This window comes from Capricornis sumatraensis, chromosome 1 (assembly GCF_032405125.1).
Source record: "Capricornis sumatraensis isolate serow.1 chromosome 1, serow.2, whole genome shotgun sequence".
Lineage (NCBI taxonomy): Eukaryota > Metazoa > Chordata > Mammalia > Artiodactyla > Bovidae > Capricornis > Capricornis sumatraensis.
Window position 1 is genome coordinate 260,719,351 of NC_091069.1, and position 26,675 is coordinate 260,746,025.

Here is a 26,675-nt window from a genome sequence, read left to right on the forward strand (position 1 = left end):
GCTCCAACTCTTTAGCTGCACATGCTTGTCTGTGTAGAGCAGGGTCAATGAATGTCAGTGGGATCTGTCTCAGTAATCTTTGACAAAGTTTTTAAAAAGGTTTGGTAAAATGACTGGCCCCATTACTTACACAGCTTTACCATAAGAGAAATAATTTACTGTTGAGGAGTATATTTTACCTTTGGCAGTTTGAAAGAATGAAATTCCATGTATTTTATTATTGAAACACAACTTAGCAAAAATTACATGCTGAGATTTGGTAAAATAGAAGTAGGGATATTTTTGCTCTGTGTACGGTCATGTCCCACTCTTCGGGACCCCAAGGATTGTAGCCATGTGCGGTTCCTCCATCCATGGAATTCTCCAGGCAAGAATACTGAGTGGGTTGTCATTTCCTTCTACAGGGAATCTTCCCGACCCAGGGACTGAACCCAAGCCTGCTGCATTGCAGACAGATTCTTCACCACCGAGCCTCCAGGGAAGCCCTGTCAGACTTCATAGCACTGTGTAATTTGTCCCGATTCTTGATTTAAAAATAATTTCTGGGCTGCCGGCAGACTGAAGGTAGTGGCGGGGACTTGGAGCCTCGAGGACCATGCTGGGTGAGCTAGGGCTGGAGGAAGTACAGGGTAGGAGTTTGAGAGGTCAGGCCTTCTGAAGACTGTGGGGCACTGGCTCTCAGGGCCCCTAGGGGCAGGGTGGGGGGAAAATGAGCTCTACTCAACAGCTTTTGGGGTTTCACAGAGGAATCAGGAGATGATGAAGACCAAGGGGGCCTGTCAGATGCAGAGGATGCGGTGGACTCTGACTTTGATACGGATTAATGGGATGATCCGGAGAAGGCAGTGACACCCCACTCCAGTCCTCTTGCCTGGAAAATCCCGTGGACGGAGGAGGCTGCAGTCCATGGGGTCACGAAGAGTCGGACACGACTGAGTGACTTCACTTTCCCTTTTCACTTTCATGCGTTGGAGAAGGAAATGGCAGCCCACTCCAGTGTTCTTGCCTGGAGAATCCCAGGGACGGGGGAGCCTGGTGGGCTGCTGTCTATGGGGTTGCACAGAGTCGGACACGACTGAAGCGACTTAGCAGCAGCAGCAGCAGCAGCAGCAGCAGCAGCAATGAAATGATCCATCTGGTGATGGAGGCGCAGAAAAGCCAAGAAGGAAGCAGTGAGCCATCATCAAGGAAGATGAGGAGCTTCTCAAGAATCTCCAAAGGGCAGCGCCCAGGGTTGGTGATTCTTGGAAGAGCCCAGCAGTCCCTGCTTCCCTGTAGGATGGTGGCTCTGACAGGTGGAAGTCCAAGCCTCTGTCTACAGCTGCTCTCACACAACAAACGTGCTTGTGGGTGCTGGAGAGGCAGGGTGGTCACAGCAGTGAGGGGTCCCAGCTGCCAGCAGAGAAGCTCCTCAGAGAGGCCAAGGTCACAGAGAAGCCGGGCTGATCTTCACTGAAATGTCTGAGTGGCTCGAGGCTGATTGAAAGAAGCAGGTTCCTGAGATACAGAAGTGTCTGGGCCCACTGGCTACCTCCTGGTCAGTGACAGGGCCCTAAAGGAGAGGATGTTGTCATAAAAGGACTCAGTCCTGCGCCCATGGCCCCTGCATGGAGTTCCGGTGCTGGCCCTGGACTCTCGTCCTGCCTGCTCACTGCCCATGTTCCCCCATCACTTTCATTGAGGAGGAGGCCTTGGAGGAATGGATTCCCCAAGGGTGGCCTCCAAAGGTCCCAGTTGGAGAGTCTGCCCAGTGGCCCACCCCCAGCCCTGTCCCAGCACCCTGTCACAGACGTGGCGCCTGCTCCTGCTCCAGCCTTCAGGGGCCTCCAGGTGGCCTACGAGAAGTGTGCTTCAGGGCACTGCCCCCTGCTGCAGCCCGGGGCCCTGGCCCATCGCCTCCCCAGCCCCTCTCAGGCTCTGAGCCCTGAACCATGCACCAGAAAACTCATCAAACGAAGCAATGCTTGGGCCTCAGAAGCCTCTTTCCTACTCTGAATTGGGGCTCTTGACGTCCCCCACGTCTTCTCTTTGTGGTTGCTGATCTTTGCCCAGTATTTTTCTATATTTCCTTCCCTGTCCTTTCCCTTAGATCCCATTGGTTGAATAATATTATTCAACTAAGTTGAATAATAATTGTGAAAGTGGATACCCTTGTCTTATCCCTGATCTTACGGGGAATATTTTCAGTTTTTCACCATTGAGAATAATGTTTGTTGTAGGCTTATTATATATGGCCTTTACTGTCTTGAGGTAGGTTCCTTTTATGCCCATTTTTTGAAGAGTTTAAGTGAAAAAGTTGGCTTAAAGCTGAACATTCAGAAAACTAAGATCATGGCATCTGGTTCCATCACTTCATGGGAAATAGATGGGGAAACAGTGTCAGACTTTATTTTTTGGGGCTCCAAAATCACAGCAGATGGTGGTTGTAGCCATGAAATTAAAAGACGCTTACTCCTTGGAAGGAAAGTTATGACCAACCTAGACAGCATATTGAAAAGCAGAGATGTTACTTTGCCATCAAAGGTCTATCTAGTCAAGGCTATGGTTTTTCCAGTGGTCATGTATAGATGTGAAAGTTGGACTGTGAAGAAAGCTGAGCGCTGAAGAATTGATGCTTTTGAACTGTGGTGTTGGAGAAGACTCTTGAGAGTCCCTTGGACTGCAAGGAGATCCAACCAGTCCATTCTAAAGGAGATCAGTCCTGGATGTTCATTGGAAGGACTGATGCTAAAGCTGAAACTTCAGTACTTTGGCCACCTCATGTGAAGAGTTGACTCATTGGAAAAGACTCTGATGCTGGGAGGGATTGGGGGCAGGAGGAGAAGGGGATGACAGAGGATGAGATGGCTGGATAGTATCACTGACTTGATGGACATAAGTCTGAGTGAACTCCAGGAGTTGGTGATAGACAGGGAGGCCTTGCATGCTGCAATTCATGGGGTCGCGAACAGTCAGACATGACTGAGCAGCTGAACTGAACTGAACTGAACTGAATCATGAATGAGTGCTGAATTTTGTCAAAGGGTTTTTCTGTGTCTATTGAGATTAGCACATGGTTTTGATCTTTCAATTTGTTGATAGGGTGTATCACATTGATTGACTTGTGTATACTGAAGAATCCTTGCATCCCTGGAATAACCCCAACTTGATCACAGTGTATGAGCTTTTTAATGTGTTGTTGAATTCTGTTTGCTAACATTTTGTTGAGGAATTTTGTAGCTGTGTTCCTCAGTGATAAGGCTGGTAGTTACCTTATTTTGTGTTGTCTTTGTCTGGTTTTGGTATCAGGGTGATGGTGGCCTCGTAGAAGGAGTTTGGAAATGTTCTTTCCTCTGCAACTTTTTGAAAGCGTTTTAGAAGGATAGCCATTAGCTCTTCTCTAAATGTTTGATAGAATTCTCCCGTGAAGCCATCTGGACCTGGGCTTTTGTTTTTTGGGAGATTTTTGATCACAGCTTCAATTTCAGAGCTTGTAATTTATAATTTCTATTTCTTCCTGGTTCAGTCTTGGAAGATTGAACTTTTCCAAGAATCTGTCCATTTCTTCAAGATTATCCATTTTATTGCCATATGGTTGTTATAATAGTCTCTTATAATCCTCTGTATTTCTGTATTATCTATTGTAACCTCTCCTTTTTCCTTTCTAATTTTGTTGATTTGATTCTTCTCTGTATATATATATATTTTTCTTGATGAGTCTGGCTAAAGGCTTGTCAATTTTTGTTTATCATCTCAAAGAAACAGCGTTTAGTTTCATTAATCTTTACTATTGTTCCTTCCATTTCTTTTTCATTATTTCTGCTCTGATCTTTATGATTTCTTTCCTTCTGCTAATTTTGAAGTTTTCTGTTCTTTTTCCGGTTGTTTTAGGTGTAGAGCTGGGTTGTCCACTCGGTGTTTCCTTGTTTCTTGAAGTAGGATTGTGCTGCATAAACTTCCCTCTCTGCTTTCGCTGCATCCCATAGGTTTTGAGTTGCTGTGTTTTCTTTGTCAGTTTTTTCTAGAAATTTTTTGATTTCGCTTATGATTTCTTAAGTAACCTGTTGGTTATTTAGAAATGTGTTGCTCAATCTCCATGTGTTTTGTTTTCTTACAGTTTTTTCCTTGTAATTCCATAGTATTGTGGTCAGAGAAGATTCTTGATATGACTTCAATTTTCTTAAATTTACTGAGGTTTGATTTGTGACCCAAGATGTGGTCTATCCGGGAGAATATTCCATGTGCACTTGAGAAGAAAATGCATTCTTCTGCCTTTGGATGGAACGTCCTGAAGATATCAAGGAGATCCTCATCATCTAGTGTGTCACTCAAGACTTGTGTTTCTTTTTTAATTTTCTGTTTGGATGATCTGTCCATTGGTGTCAATGGGTGTTAAAGTCTCCTATTATTACTGTGTTACTGTCCGTTTCTCCTTTTGTGTCTGTTAGTGTTTGTCTTATGTACGAGGTGCTTGTATGTCGAGTGCATAGATATTTACAATTGTTATGTCTTCCTTTTGGATTGATCCCTTGATCATCACATAGTGTCTTTCCTTGTCTTGTAGTACTCTTTATTTTAAGGTCTATTTTGTCTGACATGAGGATCGCTACTCCAGCTTTCTTTTGCTTCCTATTTTCATGGAATCTATTTTTCCACCTTCTTATTTGCAGTCTATATGTGTCTTTAGGTCTGAAGTGGGTTTCTTGTAGACAGCATATATGTGGGTCTTGTTTTTGTATCCATTCAGACAATATGTGTCTTTTGGTTGGAGCATTTAATCCATTTACATTTAAAGTAATTATTGATATTTATGTTCCTGTTGCCATTTTCTTAATTATTTGGGGTTTGATTTTGTAGATCTTTTTCTTCTCTTGTATTTCTTGACTGTATAGGTCCCTTTAACATTTGTTGTAAAGCTGGTTTGGTGGTACTGAATTCCCTTAACTCTTGTTTGTCTGAAAATCTTTTGATTTCTCCATCAAGTGTGAATGAGATCCTTGCCAGGTAGAGTAATCTTGGTTGTAGATTTTTCCCTTCCAGTACTTTAAATATATCCTGCCATTCCCTTCTGGCCTGCAGAGTTTCTGTTGAAAGATCAGCTGTTAAAGGTATGGAGTTTCCCTTGTATGTTACTTGTTGCTTTTCCCTTGCTGCTTTTAATATTCTTTCTCTGTATTTAATCTTTGTTAGTTTGATTAGTATGCGTCTCCTTGGGTTTATCCTGTATGGGACTCTTTGGGCCTCTTGGACTTGATTGACTATCTCCTTTTCCATGTTGGGGAAATTTTCAACTATAATCTCTTCAAAAATTTTCTCATACCCTTTATTTTTCTCTTCTTCCTCTGAGACCCCTATAATTTGAATGTCGGTGGGTTTGATATTGTCTCAGAGGTCTCTGAGACTATCCTCAATTCTTTCCATTCTTTTTATTTTATTCTGCTCTTCAGAAGTCATTTCCACCATTTTATCTTCCAGCCGCTGATTCGTTCTTTTGCTTCAGATATTCTGCTACTGATTCCTTTTGTTTTTAATCTCACTAATTGTGTTGTTTGTCTCTGTATGTTTATTCTTTAATTCTTCTAGGTCTTTGTTAATTGATTCTTGCATTTTCTCCGTTCTGTTTTTGAGGTATTTGATCATCTTTACTCTCATTATTCTGAATTCTTTTCCAGGTAGTTTGCCTGGCTTCTCTTCATTGATTTGGACTTCTGTGCTTCTAGTTTATTCCTTTATTTGTGCACTATTTCTCAGCCTTTTCTTTATTTTTCTAAACTTATTGTGTTTGAGGTCTCCTTTTCCCAGGCTTCAAGGCTGAGTTCTTTCTTCCTTTTGGTGTCTGCCCTCCTAAGGTTGGTGCAGTGGCTTGTGTAAGCTTCGTATGGGGTAAGATTTATGCTGAGTGTTTTTTGTTGTTGTTGTTTTTTCCTCTGATGGGCAAAGCTGAGTGAGGTGGTGATCCTGTCTGTTGATGATTGGGTTTGTATTTCTGTTTTGTTTGCTGTTTGAATGAGGTGTCCTGTACATGGTGCTACTGGTGGTTGGGTGATGCGGGTCTTACATTCTAGTGTTTCCTTTGTGGAAGTCCTCACTGTTTGAGACTGTCTAGGGTTAGTTCTCTGGTAGTCTAGGGTCTTGAAGTCAGTGCTCCCACTCCAAACGCTCAGGGCTTGATCTGCTGAAAACTCCCTGATGTCTGTGGAGGCGGTGTGGGTAGAGCTGCAGCTTCTGAGTGATGCTGCGGTGGCAGAAGGAGCATTCTCTGCAGACGGAGGGAGGCTGTAACTGCAGATGGGGGCGGATGCGGCTCACACATGGGGACAGAGGTGGCTGGTCACGTCTGAGGTGTCCGTGCTGCTGGGCAGCTGGCTCAGTTCAGTGGAGGCCCTTTCCTACAGTCACCTGGTGCTTCTCTTGGCGGTACTTTCTCACTTCTTGCCGTAGGCTGGATCAGCCAAAATCCAAGTTTCTTGTTTAAATCCAAGCAAATCTCCAACTAGTGTCATTGATAGAACAAATGTTCATAGTTGTGAGGGTACTGATTGGCTTTTAGGGTTTGGAAAGATTATGCAAGCACGCTGGGAACACCAGAGGACAGTACAAACAATTCTTGCCTGGGCTCTCTGTGTTTTTTCAATCTAGTAAGATGGAAAGAAAAAAAAAAAACCAAGTAATCTCAGCAATGCTTTTCATGCATCTTATCAAAATGGTTCAAATGACACTGAAATTCTTAGTTAGGAAGAGTTTTACACTGGTTAAAAAAATCTTGTATTTTCTTCTTTTTTTATTGGAGGATAATTGCTTTACAATGTTGTGTTGGTTTCTGCTCTAACGCAAGGGCATTTTCTGACAAAGGTATCCACGTTAGTTTGTACCATATCATTTTGTATGTATTGATATTATTCCAACACTCACCAAAGCAAAAAAGATTAGAATATCTGTAATAGCCTATAACTTTCTGATTCTCATTGTTAAAAGGAAATTACATATATCCTGAAATTTTGTAAAATAATGGATTGAGTTTAAACATTTTTCAAAAAATTGCACGGGCTTATTTCTTTTAGATGCCTGTTTTAAAAAATGTCTTGTGAATTGTGATTGGTTCAGGTTATCATTAGCTTTTACCTCAAAGCACAGTTATACAATATGATCAGTCGCTTCAGTCATGCCCAGCTCTTTGTGACCCTATGGACTCTAGCCCACCAGGCTCCTCTGTCCATGGGATCCAGGCAAGAATCCTGGAGTGCGTAGCCACACCCTCCTCTAGACTGCTCTAAATATGCATATCAAAATCATTAACCGATATGTCAAGATACCATATATATTTATATATATATATGGGATGAAGTTCATTGTTAATGAAAATAAGTGTAAATCCGTATGTTTAAAATGTCTTCTGGATAATACTGAATTTTTAAAAGCCACTTTCTTGTCACTGATATTATAATGTGCTAGATGAAGAATCTGGACTATAGGGTGTTAACCTTGCCATTTTCTTGTTCACTTAAGCTTGTGAAATTGGTATTCTTATCCATTGATGGTTTTTAATTTTAAATTTTAGTCAAGTGCCCATTTCCCATGGTTAATTTAGTTAAAACTCAGTTGCACAGTTTGTAAGTTCACTGATACCTGGATATACCTAAACCATAAATCACTGAACGTGTGAGAGGCAAAGGAGTCCTGGCCATCTGCTCTGTGTCTGGATGACTCATGCGTGATTCCTACATGTAGACCAGGGGAGACAGCAGCATGAGTCCATGTATGCAACATGTAATTAACCTTGTGCAATTGTGTATTTTTTAGTAACTATATATGTATATGCATATATTTACACCTCCAAGTTACCTTGATTCATGGGCCTAACATTCCAGGTTCCTATGCAATATTGTTCTTTATAGCATCGGACTTTACTTCCATCACCAGTCACATCCACAGCTGGGTATTGTTTTTGTTTTGTCTCCATCCCTTCTTTCTTTCTGGAGTTATTTCTCCACTGATCTTCAGTAGCATATTGGGCACCTACCGACCTGGGGAGTCCATCTTTCAGTGTCCTATCTTTTTGCCTTTTCATACTGTTCATGGGGTTCTCAAGGCAAGAATACTGAAGTCGTTTGCCATTCCATTCTCCGGTGGACCACATTCTGTCAGACCTCTCCACCATGACCCTTCTGTCTTGGGTGGCCCAACACAGCATGGCTCATAGTTTTATTGAGTCAGACAAGGCTGTGGTCCATGTGATCAGTTTGGTTAGATCTCTGTGATTGTGGTTTTCATTCTGTCTGCCCTCTGATGGCTAGGATAAGATGCATATGAAAGCTTTCTTGTGGGAGAGACTGACTGTGGGAAACTGGGTCTTGTTCTGATGGGTGGGGCCATGCTCAGTAAGTCTTTAATCCAATTTAATTCAGATGACCATTATATCTACAACTGTGGGCAAGAATGCCTTAGAAGAAATGAAGTAGCCCTCATAGTCAACAAGAGTCCAAAATGTAGTGCTTGGGTGCAATCTCAAAACTGACACAATGATCTCTGCTCATTTCCAAGGCAAACCATTCAAAACCACAGTAATCCAAGTCTATGCCCCAACTAGTAATGCTAAAGAAGCTGAAGTTGAATGGTTCTATGAAGACCTACAAGACCTTCTAGAACTAACACCAAAAAATGATGTCCTTTCCATTACAGGGGACTGAAATGCAAAAGTAGGAAGTCAAGAGATACCTGAAGTAACAGGCAAGTTTGGCCTCGAACTACAAAATGAAGCAGGGCAAAGGATAATGGAGTTTTTCCAAGAGAACGCACTGGTCATAGTAAACATCCTCTTCCAACCACACAACAGAAGACTCTACACATGCATGTCACCAGATCGTCAAGTCCAAAATCAGATCGATTATGACTTTTGTTGCCAATTCTGGAGAACCTATACAGTCAGCAATAACAAGACCAGGAGCTGACTGTGGCTCAGATCATGAGCAACTTATTGCAAAATTCAGGCTTAAATTGAAGAAAGTAGGGAAAAACGCTGGATCATTCAGGTATGACCTAAATGAAATCTTTTATGATTACACAGTGGAGGTGACAAGTATAATATATTCAAGCGATTAGAGCTGGGAGACGGAGTGCCTGAGGAGCTATGGAGGGACGTTCGTAACGTTGTACAGGAGGTGATCACCAAAACAATCCCCAAGAAACAGAAATGCAACAAGGCAAATGGTTGTCTGAGGAGGCCTTGTGAATAGCTGAGAAGAGAAGAGAAGCTAAAGGCAACGGAAAGGGAAAGATAAACCCTTCAGAGTGTGAGAGTTGGACTATAAAGAAAGCTGAGCACTGAAGAACGGATGCTTTTGAACTGTGATGTTGGAGAAGACTTTTGAGAGTCCCTTGGACTGCAAGGAGATCAAAAGAGTCCATCCTAAAGGAAATCAATCCTGAATATTCTTTGGGAGGAGTGATGCTGAAGCTGAAGCTCTGATACTTTGGCCACATGATGGGAAGAACTGACTCATTGGAAAAGGCTCTGATGCTGGGAAAGATTGAAGGCAGGAGGAGAAGGGGATGGTAGAGGATGAGATGGTTGGATCCATCACCAACTCAATGGACATGAGTTTGAGCAAGCTTCTGGAGTTGGTGATGGACAGGGAGGCCTGGTGTGCTACAGTCCATGGGGTTGCAAAGAGTCGGACACGACTGAGTGAACTGAACTGTGAACTCCTCAAATTATTGTGTTTATTCCCCTGGATCTGCGCATCCTCACTTTGGAGACTGGGAGAGTGAATCAGCTGGTGGAAATCTAGGCATACTGGAGTGGAGGGAGATGGGAGGCTGGTCTCAAGGTTTCCAGGAACACCCCAAAAATAAAAGCCATGTCTGATCTCAAGGAGCTTTAAATGACATAAAGAGGCAGACTATATCCTCATGACACATTTCCTAGAGAGTTACAAAGTAGATGGTCATCACTCTGAGCATGACTGTACATTCAGGAGTATGAGGGAGGATGGAAGTTCTCTTTCCCTAATACCTGCTAGAGTTCTTGGTCTTCTCCAGTCAGTCAGTCAGTCAGGTCAGTCGTGTCCGACTTTCTGCGACCCCGTGGACCGCAGCACGCCAGGCCTCCCTGTCCATCACCAACTCCCAGAGTTCACGCAGACTCATGTCCATCGAGTCAATGATGCCATCCAGCCATCTCATCCTTGGTTGTCCCCTTCTCCTCCTGCCCTCAATCTTTCCCAGCATCAGGGTCTTTTCAATTGAGTCAGCTCTGAATAAGAAACTCAGGCAAGGCCTTATTGGGGCTCCTGCTCTGGCTGCAGGGGAATCAAGAACAATCAACAGTTTCCTCTGCTTGCTTGCTCCCCAAGGGAGGGTCAAGTTGATTCCTCATGTGGGGTCTGTCCAGGGATCAGGCTGAAGGGGTGGCTTAGGTGGTCTGTCCACCCTTTGGTGGTGTATGTGAGTGCGCTGGTTTGCTCCTGACACCCAGTTTTTGCTCCTGGCTAGTCAGAAGTGGCAGTTTGGTGTTCTTTTTTTTTTTGTATCTTTTGGTCAAGAATTTGCTCCACTGCTCATGCATACAGTTATTGTTAGTCCCATATAGTTTCTTTGTATTTTGTAGGTAGAGGAGAGGTGTGTCCCTGGGCAAGATTTGCAGCAATGCAACAAAGGGTCCCAGTTCCCAGCCTGTCTCATCCCCAGGGGGTCCTTGCTCTCTGATGCCCGCACTTGTAACAGAGGGACTCACTGCTATTGACTATGTCAGCTTCTTCCAGGCTAATAACTAAGGGCAAAATACAGTGGTAAGTCCCAGACGTTAGTGTAAATTAGTTTTAAGATACCTTCACACTTTTCAGAGTGGTTGTGAGAACTAAAGTCTTCCCTGGTGGCACGGCGGTAAAGAATCCGCCTGCTAAGCAGGAGACACGGGTTCAATCTCTGGGTTGGGAAAATACCCTGGAGAAGGAAATGGCAACCCACTGCAGTATTCTTGCCTGGGAGAGCCCATGGACAGAGGAACCTGGTGGGCTATAGTCCTTGGGTCTCAAAGAGTCAGGCATGACTTAGCACCTAAGTAGCAGCAGCAGGGACTAAATGTTCAGCCCACGTCTAGCAAGTCATATGCGCTCAGCAATGGATAGTTATTGTTAATGGCAGGATCAGCAGGAGGGCTTGGATGTGGGGAGGGAACATCCTTTAGGATATTATGCAGTTGTGTGAGAATGGTAAAACGCATAAAGCACACCCTTGGCATGTATGTGCCCTACATCAGTTCAGTTCAGTTCAGTCGCTCAGTCGTGTCCGACTCTTTGCGACCTCATGAATCACAGCACGCCAGGCCTCCCTGTCCATCACCAACTCCCGGAGTTCACTCAGACTCGCATCCATCGAGTCCATGATGCCATCCAGCCATCTCATCCTCTGTCGTCCCCTTCTCCTTCTGCCCCAATCCCTCCCAGCATCAGAGTCTTTTCCAATGAGTCAGCTCTTCGCATGAGGTGGCCAAAGTACTGGAGCTTCAGCTTTAGCATCATTCCTTCCAAAGAAATCCCAGGGTTGATCTCCTTCGGAATGTACTGGTTGGAACTCCTTGCAGTCCAAGGGACTCTCAAGAGTCTTCTCCAACACCACAGTTCAAAAGCATCAATTCTTCTGCACTCAGCCTTCTTCACAGTCCAACTCTCACAACCACACATGACCACTGGAAAAACCATAGCCTTGACTAGACGGACCTTAGTCGGCAAAGTAATGTCTCTGCTTTTGAATATGCTTTCTAGGTTGGTCATAACTTTCCTTCCAAGGAGTAAGCGTCTTTTAATTTCATGGCTGAAATCTCCATCTGCAGTGATTTTGGATCCCCCCAAAATAAAGTCTGTCACTGTTTCCACTGTTTCCCCATCTATTTCTCATGAAGTGATGGGACCAGATGCCATGATCTTCGTTTTCTGAATGTTGAGCTTTAAGCCAACTTTTTCACTCTCCTCTTTCACTTTCCTCAAGAGGCTTTTTAGTTCCTCTTCACTTTCTGTCATAAGGGTGGTGTCATCTGCATATCTGAGGTTATTGATATTTCTCCTGGCAATCTTGATTCCAGCTTGTGTTTCTTCCAGTCCAGCGTTTCTCATGATGTACTCTGCATAGAAGTTAAATAAGCAGGGTGACAATATACAGCCTTGACGTACTCCTTTTCCTATTTGGAACCAGTCTGTTGTTCCATGTCCAGTTCTAACTGTTGCTTCCTGACCTGCATACAGATTTCTCAAGAGGCAGGTCAGGTGGTCTGATATTCCCATCTCTCAGAATTTTCCACAGTTTATTGTGATCCACACAGTCAAAGGCTTTGGCATAGTCAATAAAGCAGCCCTACATATGGGGACTGAAAAAAAATTGTCAGTGTGATTATGGAAATAGTTATGTCAGTAGTGAGCCTAAACAGGGTCAGGGACTTTTGGGTGTTAAATTTTGAGTTGAGAGGTGGCCAATGAGGTTTGGTGAAATTAAGGAGAGCGGGAAGAACAAGGAAAAGTCCAGGTGGGAGCTTTGACATCAAGAAGCAGGTCGTGAGTAAGAACCTGAACTTGTTTCTGTGTTTTTGGAGCTTCATTCGATGCTTGGAAACAAACTTCTCACTGGTTTATTTTCTGTACTTGTAGCAAATGCATATAGGTGCTAGGCACTGTTCTACCAACTGGGAACACAGCACCAAGCAAAAGGCAGCAAGCTAGTGATCTCAAGGGGCTTCCACTTCACAGCAGGAGAGAGATATAGAGATAGTTGATGACAGGCAATGAAGAGAAATAAAGCAAGGTCAGGGTTTGGAGTATAGTTGTGTGTGTGTGTGTGTGTGTGCGCACGCGCACGCACGCACGCGCGAACGTGTATGCATATCTTTGATTCCCTAGAACACGGAGCCTGAGACACAGTTCACATCCTAATATTTTGGGGAAGTGCGATCTCAGAGCAGTAGAAGTGAGGGAGAAGAGAATGCGAAGAAGAGAAATCAGGGAAACATAATGTGATGCGTTGCTGACCTGGCCACAACCTTAGGAGAAACAGGCAGGTCACTAAGGATAGTTCCAGAGATTCTGCATGGAGCTTTGTGGTTGGGAGAAGGAAAAGAGAGCAATTTACATTGACTTCCTTCTATTCCTGGTCTCTCACGGATCAGATTCACCTAACAGGATCTTCCACTTCTGGTTTGTGTTATCTAACCTGTCTGCGCAGCTGCTTGGGAGACTGGAACCTACATGGGTCTGGATGGTTGACCCTGGATTCAGGAGCTGCTGAGGGCTGACCTTCTTCCAGTAGGAAGAGCTGAATGAGCCAGCAAAAGCAAGGGGTGAAGGGACAATGGTGACATCAGGGCTATGATCACATCTGCTGCTTTTCCTGGGGCTCTTCCATCTGGGAAGCAGAGAAAAAGCGTGACGCCTGGGGACAGATAGAACAGGAGGAGTTTGCAGAGGCACGTAAATTGGATCAGTCCTTGAGCTCTTTATTTATGATAGCCAGATAAGGTGTTGTTTGAGCAGAATTTTGAAGCAAGTGAGAGAGCCATCCACATGGATGTGCTGAAGAAGTTGATTCTAGGTGGAAGGCATATCAAGTGCAAAGATCTTGAGGGAAGGGCAGGAGGTGAGGAGCACAAGGAATCAGTGTGGTTTGACCAGAGTAACTGGGGGCAGGCGTGGTGGCGATGTGCTCAGAAGGGCAGGTGGAGTGCTTTCTGAACCATGCTTAGCCTTTGGCTTTCACGCTTAGTGAGATGGAAGCCATGGGGTGACTTACGTTCTTAAAGGACTTTCTGACTTCTGGTAGAGAATAGATCATAGCCGGGTGAAGAAGGAGGCTGGAAAACCAGCTTGGGATGCGTAGATCAGGCGGTGGCTCTGAGATGGTGGATTCCAGTTATATTAAATTAGGGCTTTCAGGGTTTGCTAAGGGTTTCAGGGTTTGCTAAAGGAGTGTCAACGAAAGAGAAATCAAGAATGATTCTAAGAGTTCTGGCCTGAGCAGCTGGAAAGGAGAAATGAGTCTCACAAATGTCCAGTTTATTTCTTTTGATGGAGCTTACTTCTTTGACAGAAGCTATCTCTAAGCAGAATCTTCCATGGTAAAATATTACCAGTTGAGTTCACTGATTGCCGGGGTCCAGCCCCAGTGGATCCAGGGAATTCGAAGGGTGGACGGCGTTGGCGTGGAAAGACTTGTTTATTTATTAATATAAGATTAGATTAAGAAACTATAGTGCAGTAGGAAGATTAAGTGGAGAAAGAGGGCTGAATAGCTTGGTTTACGCGGAAGACCAATAAAATTCCAGACAAGGAATTTGCACCATCTACGTTGGGCCACCGGTGCCCGCTTGAATATCTAAGGGTGCCTCGCCTTAAGCTCCCTTTCGCGCGGATCTTAATAACCAGGGCAAATAAGTAGACCTGGCGAGCCTCCGCGCCCCAGATGGAAATTCAGCCTGAAATTAAAGTAAAGAGCAGAGGGAAGAAAAGGGAGAGAAAAAGAGAGAGAGAGAGAGACACGGGGGGAGCCAGATTCCCAAGAAACCAGGCCGAGACTGGTCCGAGAATCTGGTCCGAGAATCTGGTCCCGTCCTTTATTGTTCAGAAGGCCTTTTATACTTTTGATAAAACATGGAGATCAATGGGTAACACAAAGTTATGCAGCGTTAGCAGTCCAGACTCGTATCAAAACCAGGCTTTTCTCTCTGCATACCTAATTGTATACACAAGTCTTAGGTAATTTACATCATCTTCCAACCAAAAGGGCCAATTAACATTTTACAGCCTTTTTTCTGATAAGGGTTTGTCAACCACAAGACTTATTTGTGTTGATCTTCCCAAGGTCTGGTGCCACTCTCAGAAAGCACTAAATAAAGTTACATTCTTACACAGCAAGGATACAGCAACTTATAACAAGTAGAGGGAGTGCAGTGATTTACAGCAAAAGAGAAGCAATTAACTCAAAAGTCTAGTGTTGCTCACATCAAAACTACTATGTATCTTTTTCTACATCCTGCTTACATTAACATCTTTTCAGGTGCCTAAAAGATAAAGAATATGGAGGTCTGGCAGCAATCCTTGAGTCAACAGTGAAAACCCTCTACCAATATAATTTTTAACTCTTTAGAAAAGGCTCTGTATCTTTAAGATGATTTTAAGCTTTGTGCCTCCCGCGGTTGGGGGGCTGTAAGCAATTCACAAGCTGCAAGAGGTCTGGGGAACCTGTTAGGCAGGCTAGAGAGCTATCAGAGGGGTTTAACTGAAACATCCCTTTCAAATGCAGAAGACTAAAACCCTGAATTGACTTTTTTCCAGAGAATATCAGAAAAGTGGAAAAGCAGAGCACAAAAGCCGGCAGATTTTTGTTGGGATACATGCTTAGGAATTTCCAGAGGGGTCCCTGAAGTCTGAGCACGCCTTGCGTATGTCAGCTTCCTTCCTCATGACCTTGTCACGGGCGGGATTCCTCACACTGGCTCCCGGCAACTGATAATGCAAAATATGTTCAAGTAATTTATATATTTTAGGTTCATTCTGTACTAGTGATTGAAATTTAAAATTTCCACTATGTATTATCTGTTTATAGTATCTCTACTAAGGAGAAAGGCTTAATTAGCCCTAGAAATAATAAGTTGCCTAAGTGGTGTGCGTGTGTCTGTGTGTGTGTGTGTGTGTGTCTGTGTGTGTGGGGGTGGGAGGGGTGGTGAAATGTACTTATTTTTAGTATTCTTCCGATGAAAGGCTGGAACTCCTCATATCATGTTTCAGATTGCTGTAAGATGTTGTCATGTAGGTTTCATTGTTATTGATGCTAAACACTCTAAGAATATCTCTGGCTCATGCAAAAGGTCCAGAAATATTTCAATGATTTATGAAACAAAGAGATTTCATATCTGACAACCAACACGGATGGTTTTAGCGAGTGCAGTAGTAAGCATTTATTACAGCACCTGCAACGCAGTTACCTGGCTGCTTTCTGTTCCATTAACATGTTGTGAAAAAGTCTTGATGGAGCTTTTAGCCATAAAACATCTTAGAGTGTAATCTGTTTTTAGAAGATTAATTCCATCTGAAATAGTGAAGCAAATGATAAACAGCTTAAAGGAGATCAGAGAAATAGATCATGTTACAGTTGAGGGCAATAATATCATTCCACACTTAAGAAAACTTTTCAGGAGAGGAAAATCTGATAAGAAAAATGGCTGAACCGTGTTTATTGGATGAAATCCGATAGGCTATTCCTGCCAAGATGTATTAAAGGAGAGGGAATAAATAGTTACAGTTAAAAAAGAAAGAGAAGATGGAGAACATTTTATTTTAAAAATATTTTTGATTCATGCAATTACTTGAACCCCCCAATACTCTAAATATTTATTTTTTTAATTTTCAACCTGTGGTTTCTGAACAGAGTGGGCTCAAACCCAAATGAGTCCTGGAGCTGAACCCAGAGGATTCAGATGATATCTAGTTGGTAGAACTAACTTGGAACCAGATCCTGGCAGCTCAGCTGGTAAAGAATCCGCCTGCATGTTAAGGTTTGACAGAAAACAACAAAATTCTGTAAAGCAGTTATCCTTCAATTAAAAAATAAATAAAATAAAAAAAGACTCTACCTTCAATGCAGGGGCCCCAGTTTGATTCCTGGGTCAGGAAGACATCCTGGAGAAGGGCTGGGATGCTGACTCCAGTGTCCTTGGGCTTCCCCTGGTGTCTCACATCACCACTAATGACCTAGGTAACCATGACGATGTGATCACTCACCTAGAGCCAGACATCCTGAAGTGTGAAATCAAGTGGGCCTTAGGAAACATCACTATGAACAAAGCTAGTGGAGGTGATGAAATTCAGCTGAACTTTTTAAAATTTGAAAAGATGATGCTGTGAAAATGCTACCCTCAATATGCCAGCAAATTTGGAAAAATCAGCAGTGCCCACAGGACTGGAAAGGGTCAGCTTTTATTCCAATCCCAAAGAAAGGCAATGCCAAAGCATGCTCAAACTACCGCACAATTGCAGTCATCTCACATGCTAGTAAAGTAATGCTCAAAATTCTCCAAGTAAGCCTCCAACAGTACATGAAATGAGAACTTTGAGATGTGCAAGCTGGATTTAGGAAAGGCAGAGGAACCAGAGATCAAATTGCCAACATCTGTTGGCTCATAGAAAAAGCAAGAGAGTTCAGAAAAACATCTATTTCTGCTTTATTGACTCTGCTGCAGCCTTTGACTGTGTGGATCACAACAAACTGTGGAAAATTCTTAAAGGGATGGGAATACCAGACCATCTTACCTGCCTCTTGAGAAATCTGTATGCAGGTCAAGAAGCAACAGTTAGAACTGGACATGGAACAATGGTTGGGTTCCAAATTGGGAAAGGAGTACATCAAGGCTGTATATTGTCACCCTGCTTATTCAACTTAGATGCAGAGTACATCATGAGAAATGCTGGGCTGGATGAAGCACAAGCTGGAATCAAGATTGCCAGGAGAAATATCAATAACCTCAGTTATGCAGGTTACCATACACCACCCTTGTGGAAGAAAGTGAAGAAGAACTAAAGAGTCTAATGATTAAAATGAAAGAGGACAGTGGAAAAGCTGGGTTAAAACGGAACATTCAAAAAACTAAGATCATGGCATCTGGTCCCATCACTTCATGGGAAATAGATGGGGAAACAATGGAAACTGTGACAGACTTTAATTTTTTGGGCTCCAAAGTCACTGCAGATGGTGACTGCAGCCATGAAATTAAAAGATGCTTGCTCCTTGGAAGAAAAGTTATCACTAACTTAGACAGCATATTAAAAAGTAGAGACATTACTTTGCCCACAAAGGTCCATCTAATCAAAGCTATGGTTTTTCCAGTAGTCATGTATGAATGGGAGAGTTGGATCATAACGAAAGCTGAGTGCTGAAGAATTGGTGCTTTTGAATTGTGTTGGAGGAGACTCTTGAGAGTTCCTTGGACTGCAAGGAGATCCAACCAGTCCATCCTAAAGGAGATTAGTCCTGGGTGTTCATTGGAAGGAGTGATGTTGAAGCTGAAACTCCAGTACTTTGGCCACCTGATGCAAAGAACTGACTCACTGGAAAAGACTCTGATGCTGGGAAAGATTGAAGGAAGGAGGAGAAGAGGATGACAGAGGATGAGCTGGTTGGATGGCATCACCGACTCGATGGACATGAGTTTGAACAATCTCCAAGAGTTGGTGATGGACAGGGAATCCTGGCGTGCTGCAGTCTATGGGACTGCAAGGAGACACAACTGAGTGACTGAACTGAACTGAACTGATGGCTCAGATAGTAAGGAATACGCCTGCAATGTGGGAGACCTGGATTTGATCCATGGGTTGGGAAGATGCCCTGGAGGACGGCATGGCAACCCACTCCAGTATTATTGCCTGGAGACTCCCAGGGACAGAGAAGCCTGGTGGGCTACAGTCCATGGAGTCACAAAGAGTTGGGCACAACTGAGTGACTGTGATTTTAGTTGAAAAGAGGGAAACAATTTGAGGTGGCCTGTGACTCTGAAAAGAATATGGTTAGAGTATAAGATTTTGCTTCTTGTGTTTTAAATTCTTATTAAGAGAGGTCAAAGTGAAGCATTAGCAATTCCAGGAAGAAGGACCTTGTGTGTAACTTACCACCACTGAGAAGGAGAAACTGGTCCAGGTTTTGGTACAACTCCAGACACACTCTGAGTGATTAGCAGACACCGAGGACCCGGCTTTCACCCTGTGGAAAGACACACTTGATGACAAATAACTCTCCTTAGAGTTTTAGACAGACGCAGGGGGAAGGATGTGCTATTTACCTGGGAGGTAGTAGCATGTGACACTCACCACCCCAGGGAGATGTTGCAGATGGGAAATATTATCAGTTCCGGAGGAGTCTCCAGACATATTTACAGATGATGCCCTCATGGCAGTTTGAGTCCTTCTGAAACATTACATCACTCACCAGTCCTCCTTTGATGATGAGCCTAACGTGCCATTCTTTACACCTTAATATAATACCTTTAATGTTTCAATTTCAGGGAAACCTGAGATAATAAAGTAGTCTTGGATCTATTTATTCATTTAGTTAGTCAACATTTATTCAGCACCTGTTTGCAGGGGATTAAGCTAGGCAGTGATTAATAAGAAATGAAAGCCATTTTTTTTCTTACAAAGATTACCATTATCTGGTAAATAATAATAGTAATTATTGTTATGCTTCCCCAAGCTGCATAAATCCTGGTTGAGACGAAATGACATTAACAGTAGCAACACAGATTTCTCTCTCATCTGTAATTGTAGGACCTCTGCTTCTGGGAGAGAGTCGGGCACTTATTTCTGGGAGTCCCGTGTGGTTTCTCCTGGGTGCCCCACACGGCCCCTGCGTTCTTCCCTTGCTGCTCTGGCTTCCTTCCGCATAGGTCCCCAGTCTTGGGGCCCCTGCCTGCCTCTGGGGCCTGTGACTGAGCTGGTCTCATGCGCTCTGCCTCTTCTGCTGAGCATCTCCACTGCTGATGTGTGGGATTCCTTTGGTGGCAACAGTGCGTCTTGGATTCCAGAGCCACACCATATTCCTGGCAGAAGCAGATGATGTATGTCTTTTCCAGTTTTGGGTCACAAGGCAAAGCAGGGCTGTGTGTGCCAATGGCCTTGCAGAGCTCTGTTGCCCCAGCTCTTCCTGTTGTCGTTCATAGCTTTTCCTCCCTGATTTTTCCTCTATCCCCTCTCCTTCTCTCCACCCCCCATCACCACGAAGTTCACTGGGGCGAGGGCTGGAGGGCAGTGAATGCAGGCGGACATGTCCAAGTCAAAGCTTCTCAGAGTCATGCCCCCCTCCAACAGCCACTTTTATTAGACTGGCCTTTATGCTGATGCCTCTTCCCCACCGGATAGAATTCTCTTAGTTTTTGTTGTGAATAGACTTGTAGTTGGCCCAGTTTATCAGGCCTGCAGCCATGCTCAAACATTGTAGGATAAAGTCTACTCATAATTATTTGCATTTGAATCTCATCACAAAGCATTTTCAGGGATCGTATCTCATTTTTCTCACAGAAGCCCAGGGTCATGCCGCTTCAGCTTTCTGTGCAGACTCGGTAGTATGGCCTTCAGATCTCTTTCCTCTCTGGCATCTGCACATCTCTATTTATTTCCTCTCTCCATCTCTCCATCTCTTCACATGAATGTTATGTACCAGTCATACCAGGAGAAACATGTGCAATTTTCTGAATTCTCCATGCTCCCTTTTACCTTTGTGCCTTTATGCTTGTGTCTTAGGTTGGGTTCCCTGAGATGGGGAGAACTGCATGGGGTATGCTCTTGGGAGACTCCCTCACAAAGGAGTGAGGAAGGCAGGGCTGGGCATTGGGAGAAGCTGTTGTGCAAGTGTGGCTGCGACTAACGTTTCAGATAATCATACAGAGAATGTAACCCTGGGTGAGACAGTTCTCTGGGGCAGAGGGCAGTTCCCAGGGAGGGATGAAGGCCTGAATGGTCAGCATTTGATATTACTAGCAACTGAGGGGAGGGGGGAGTCAGAAGGAGGGCACAGGTGAAATACTGAAGTATCTATTCTACATATTTTCCTTCCACTTTGACGTTCTTACCCAGCTTAAATTGCCCCAAATCATGCCATATTTTGGTTTCTTTTATATTTAAATCATTTTTTTTGTTTTATACAACTAATTTTTCTTGGACTTTCTAATTGACACTTTGCAACATGACAAAGTAAACATATGTTTTAATCTAACTGCTAAGTTCAACCTGCTTCTTTATTTAAAAATGAATGGGACTTCCCTGGTGGTCCAGTGCTTAAGAACCTACCTGCCAGTGCAGGGGATGTGGGTTTGACCCTCTGTCCCAGGAGATTCCACACGTCTCAGGCAATTAAGCCTGTGCTCCACAGCTCGAGAGTAGCCCCTACACACCACAAGCAGGGAAATCCACAGCAACAAGGATGCAACACAGGCAAAGATAAATATATAATTTCTTTTAAAAAATTAATGGAATAGCATCGAGAGATGAATGGATAAAGAAGATGTGGTATATCGTCCTGATACCAAAACCAGGCAAAGATGCTACCAAAGCAGAAGACTGCAGGGCAATATCACTGACGAACATAGATGCAAAAGTCCTCAATAAAATTCTAACAAACAGAATCCAGCAACATATTAAAAAGATCATACATCATGACCAAGTGGGCTTTATTCCAGGGATGCAAGGATTCTTCAATATTTGCAAATAAACCAGTGTGATACACCATATTAACAAATTGAAAGATAAAAACCATATGATTATCTCAATAGATGCAGAGAAAGCCTTTGACAAAATTCAGCACTCATTTATGATAAAAAGTCTCCAGAAAGCAGGCATAGAAGGACTATACCTCAACATAATAAAAGCCATGTACAACAAACCCACAGCAAACATTATCCTCAATGGCAAAAAAGGGAAGGCATTTCCTCTAAAATCAGGATGAAGACCAGGGTGCCCACTCTCACCACTACTGTTCAACATAGTTTTGGAAGTAAGTCATAGCCTCAGAAATCAGAGAAGAAAAAGAAATGAAAAGAATCCAGATTGGAAAACAAGAAGTAAAACTCTCACTGTTTGTAGATGACATGATCCTCTACATAGAAAACCTAAAAGATACTACCAGAAAATTACTAGAGCTAATCAATGAACATAGTAAAGTTGCAGGATATAAAATTAATACACAGAAATCCCTTGCATTCCTATACGTTAACAATGAGAAAACAGAAAGAAATTAAGGAAACAATCCTATTCACTATTGCAACAAAAAGAATAAAATACTTAGGAATAAATTTACCTAAAGAAACAAAAAACCTATATATAGAAAACTAGAAAACACTGATGAAAGAAGTCAAAGAGGACACTAATAGATGGAGAAATACACCATGTTCATGGATCGGAAGAATCAATATAGTGAAAACAAGTGTACTGCTCAAAGCAATTTGTACATTCAATACAATCCCTATCAAGCTACCAACTGTATTTTTCACAGAACTAGAACAAATAATTTCACAATCTATACAACATAAAGCCCCTTGAATAGCCAAAGCAATATTTAGAAAGAAAAATGGAACTGGAAGAATCAACCTTCCTGACTTCAGACTATACTACAAAGACACAGTCATCAAGACAGTATGGTGTTGTATTGGCACAAAGACAGAAATATAGGTCAATGGGACAAAATAGAAAGCCCAGAGATAAATCCATTAGCCTATGGACACCTTATCTTTGACAAAGGAGGCAAAAATATACAATGGAGTAAAGACAGTCTCTTTAACAAGTGGTGCTGGGAAAACTGGTCAACTGCAAGTAAAAGAATGAAGTTAAAACACTTGCTAACACCATACACAAAAATAAACTCAAAGGGGATTAAAGATCTAAAGATAAAACCAGAAATTATAAAACTCTTAGAGGAAAAGATAGGGAGAACAGTCTCTGACACAAGTCACAGCAAGATCTTCTATGACCCAGCTCTCAGAGTAATGAAAATAAACACAAAAAATCAAAAAGTGGGGAAAGAACTAAACAGACAATTATTAAAAAAAAAAAAACACACCAAACAAACCATGCAGATGGCTAATAAACACATGAAAAGATGCTCAACATTACTCAGTTTAAAGAAATTAAAATCAAAACCACAATGAGGTATCATCTCATGCTGGTCAGAATGGCCACTATCAAAAAGTCTACAAATAATAAATGCTGGAGAGTGTGTGGAGAAAAGAGAACCCTCTTACACTGTTGGTGGGAATGCAAACTGGTATAGCCACTATCGTGAACAGTGTGGAGATTCTTAAAAAACTGGGAATAGAACTGCCATATCACCCAACAATCCCACTTCAGGGCATACATACCAAGGAAACCAGAACTGAAAGAGACATGTGTACCCCAGTGTTCATTGCAGCACTGTTTACAATAGCCAGGACATGGAAGCAACCTAGATGTCCATCAGCAGGTGAATGGATAATGAAGTTGTGGTACATACACACAATGGAGTATTACTCAGCTCTATAAAGGACACATCGAGTCAGTTCCAATGAGGTGGACAAGCCTGAAGCCCATCATGCAGAGTGAAGTCAGAGAGAGAACTCAATACAGGATATTAGTACATACACATGGAGTCCTGTATGCAAGGCAGCGGAAGAGACACAGACGTGAAGGACAGACTTATGGACTCTGTGGGAGGGGCCGAGGGTGAGGTGATTTGAGAGAATAGCACTGAAACATGTATATCACCGTATGTGAAACAGAGACCAGAGCAAGTTCAATGCATAAAGTAGGGCACTCAAAGCAGGTGCTCTGGGACAACCCAGAGGGATGGGGTGGGGAGGGTGGTGGGAGGGGGGTTTGGATGAGGGGACACTTGTGTACCCATGGCTGATTCATGTCCATGTATGGCAAAAAAATCACAATATTGTAAAGTAATTATCCTCCAATTAAAATTAATTCAGTTCAGTTCAGTTCAGTCGCTCAGACATGTCCGACTCTTTGAAACCCCATGAATTGCAACACGCCAGGCCTCCTTGTCCATCACCAACCCCCAGAGTTCACCCAAACCCACGTCCATCGATTTGGTGATGCCATCCAGCCATCTCATCCTCTGTCGTCCCCTTCTCCTCCTGCCCACAATCCCTCCCAGCATCAGAGTCTTTTCCAATGAGTCAACTCTTTGCATGAGGTGGCCAAAGTACTGGAGTTTCAGCTTTAGCATCATTCCTTCCAAAGAACACCCAGGACTGATCTCCTTCAGAATGGACTGGTTGGATCTCCTTGCAGTCCAAGGGAATCTCAAGAGTCTTCTCCAACAACACAGTTCAAAAGCATCAATTCTTTGGTGCTCAGCTTTTTTCACAGTCCAACTCTCGCATCCATACATGACCACAGGAAAAACCATAGCCTTGACTAGACAGACCTTTGTTGGCAAAGTATTGTCTCTGCTTTTCAATATGCTATCTAGGTTGGTCATAACTTTTCTTCCAAGGAGTAAGTGTCTTAATTTCATGGCTGTAGTCACCATCTGCAGTGATTTTGGAGCCCCCAAAAGTAAAGTCTGCCACTGTTTCCACTGTTTCGCCATCTATTTCCCATGAAGTGATGGGACCGGATGCCATGATCTTTGTTTTCTGAATGTTGAGCTTTAAGCCAACTTTTTCGCTCTCCTCTTTCACTTTCCTCAAGAGGCTTTTTAGTTCCTCTTCACATTCTGCCATAAGGGTGGTGTCATCTGCATATCTGAGGTTATTGATTTTTCTCCTGGCAATCTTGATTAATTAAAAAAGATGTGGTGTATATATTTATATATATGTATGTATATATATGTATGTGTATATATATATATATATACACGCACACACACACACATTATATATATACACACGCAATTGAATATTACTCAGCCATAAAGACTTCCCTGATAGCTCAGACAGTAAAACATCTTCTTACAATGTGGGAGACCTGGGTTCGATCCCTGGGTTGGGAAGATCCCCTGGAGAAGGCAATGGCAACCCATTCCAGTACTCTTGCCTGGAAAATCCCCTGGATGTAGGAGCTTGGTAGGCCGCAGTCCATGCGGTCGTCAAGAGTCAGACACGACTGAGCAGCTTCACTTTCCCTTTTCCTTTCCTGCATTGGAGAAGGAAATGGCAACCCACTCCAGTGTTCTTGCCTGGAGAATCCCAGGGATGGGGGAGCCTGGTGGTCTGCCGTCTATGGGGTTGCACAGAGTCGGACACGACTGAAGAGACTTAGCCACAGTAGCAGTAACATATATAAAATAGATAACCAAAAGGACCTAGTGTATAGCACAGGGAACTCTGCCCAGTATCATGTAATACCTGTACAAGTAAAGAATCTGAAAAAGAATGTATATTTGTGTGTATATAACCGAATCATTTTGCTGTATACCTGAAACTAACACAACACTGTAAATCACCTATATGCCAATAGATTTTTTTAAAAAAAACATTGAATGGAATGGGATAAATTTTTCTTAGACATGTTTTTCTTGGATTCCCTCACCTCTGGTTCTATTTAGGAATGACTGGCTCCTAGTTCCATTGCACAGCTCTCCTCCTGGGATATGGTTTCATTGAACTCCTGCTTTAGAAAGAGTATTTCTTACATTCCATGTCTTCTTCCTTGTATTTCTGTTTAGAGCCTCAAGTTACTTTTTACAAAGGATTAGTGGAGACCATTAGAAAAGACCCTGATGCTGGGAAAGACTGAAGGCAGGAGAAGGGGACGACAGAGGATGAGATAGTTAGATGGCATCACCGACTCAATGGACATGAGTTTGAACAAGCTCCAGGAGATGGTGAAGGACAGGGAAGCCTGGCGTGCTGCAGTCCATGGGGTCACAAAGAGTCAGACATGACTGCATGACTGAACAACAACAAAGTGGAGATAAACGTTTTGTCTAAAAATGCAAGATTTTGCCATGCAATAGAATTTTTGGTTCAAAATAATTTCTACTTATAACTTTAAAGGATGATTCCATTATCTTCCAGCAGCTAATGATGCTTCTATGGTTCTCCTTCATCTGTAGGTAAACTTGTTCTTTTGTGGTGGCTCAAAGCTTCTTTTGAAGCCTCCCTGGTGGGTTAAGGGTAAAGAATATGCCTGCCAATGCGGGAGACACAGGTTCAATCTCTAGGTTGGAAAGATCCCCTGGAAAGGGAAATGGCACCCCACCCCAGTATTCTTGCCTGGGAAATCCCATGGGCTGAGGAGCCTGGTGGGCTATAGTCCCTGGGGTCATAAAAAAGTCAGAGACAACGCAGGGACTAAACAACAACAGCAGCAATTGTCTTCAGTAGTCTGAAATCTCAGTAGACTGTTAATATCACTAAAAAGTATGAGTCTTCCTACGTTTATCCTCTCAGGCACTTTGTGATTGCCTTCAATCTCACAGCCTCTGTCATTTCTCAGCTCAAGAAATTTTCTCCAATCGTGTTTTCCCTTCATTTGCTTAGTTTCTTCTTGTATCTTGCTCATGAATCTCAGCTGATGCCCCATGCATTCTCCATTTCATTGTAATTCTCCTCAGTGTTCTGGGAGATCTACTCTTTTATTTTTTCCCATCTTTTCTGTCAAATTTATTATGACAATCACATTTTAAGAGTTTTCAAAATTAATTTTCTTGAAGCTTTACAATGTTATGTTAGTTTTTGCTGTACAGCAAAGTAAATCAGCTATTGATATGTGTTTATACACAGCTGCTCTTTTTCTGTCTTTCTTTCCTGTTCAGGCCACCACAGAGCACTGAGTAGAGTTCCCTGAGCTGCGCAGCAGGTTCAGACTCAGTTCAGGGCAGTCGCTCAGTCCTGTCCGGCTCTTTGCCACCCGACAGATGGCAGCACGCCAGGCCTGCCTGTCCATCACCAGCTCCTGGAGTCTACTCAAACTCATGTCCACTGAGTCGGCAATGTATCCAACCATCTCATCCTCTGTCGTCCCCTTCTCCTCCCACCTTCAATCTTTCCCAGCATCAGGGTCTTTTCAAATGAGTCAGCTCTTCGCATCAGGTGGCCAAAGTATTGGAGTCTCCGATTCAACATCAGTCCTTCCAGAAAACATTCAGGACTGATTTCCTTTAGAATGGACTGGTTGGATCTCCTTGCTGTCCAAGGGACTCTCAAAAGTCTTCTCCAACACCACAGTTCAAAAGCATCAATT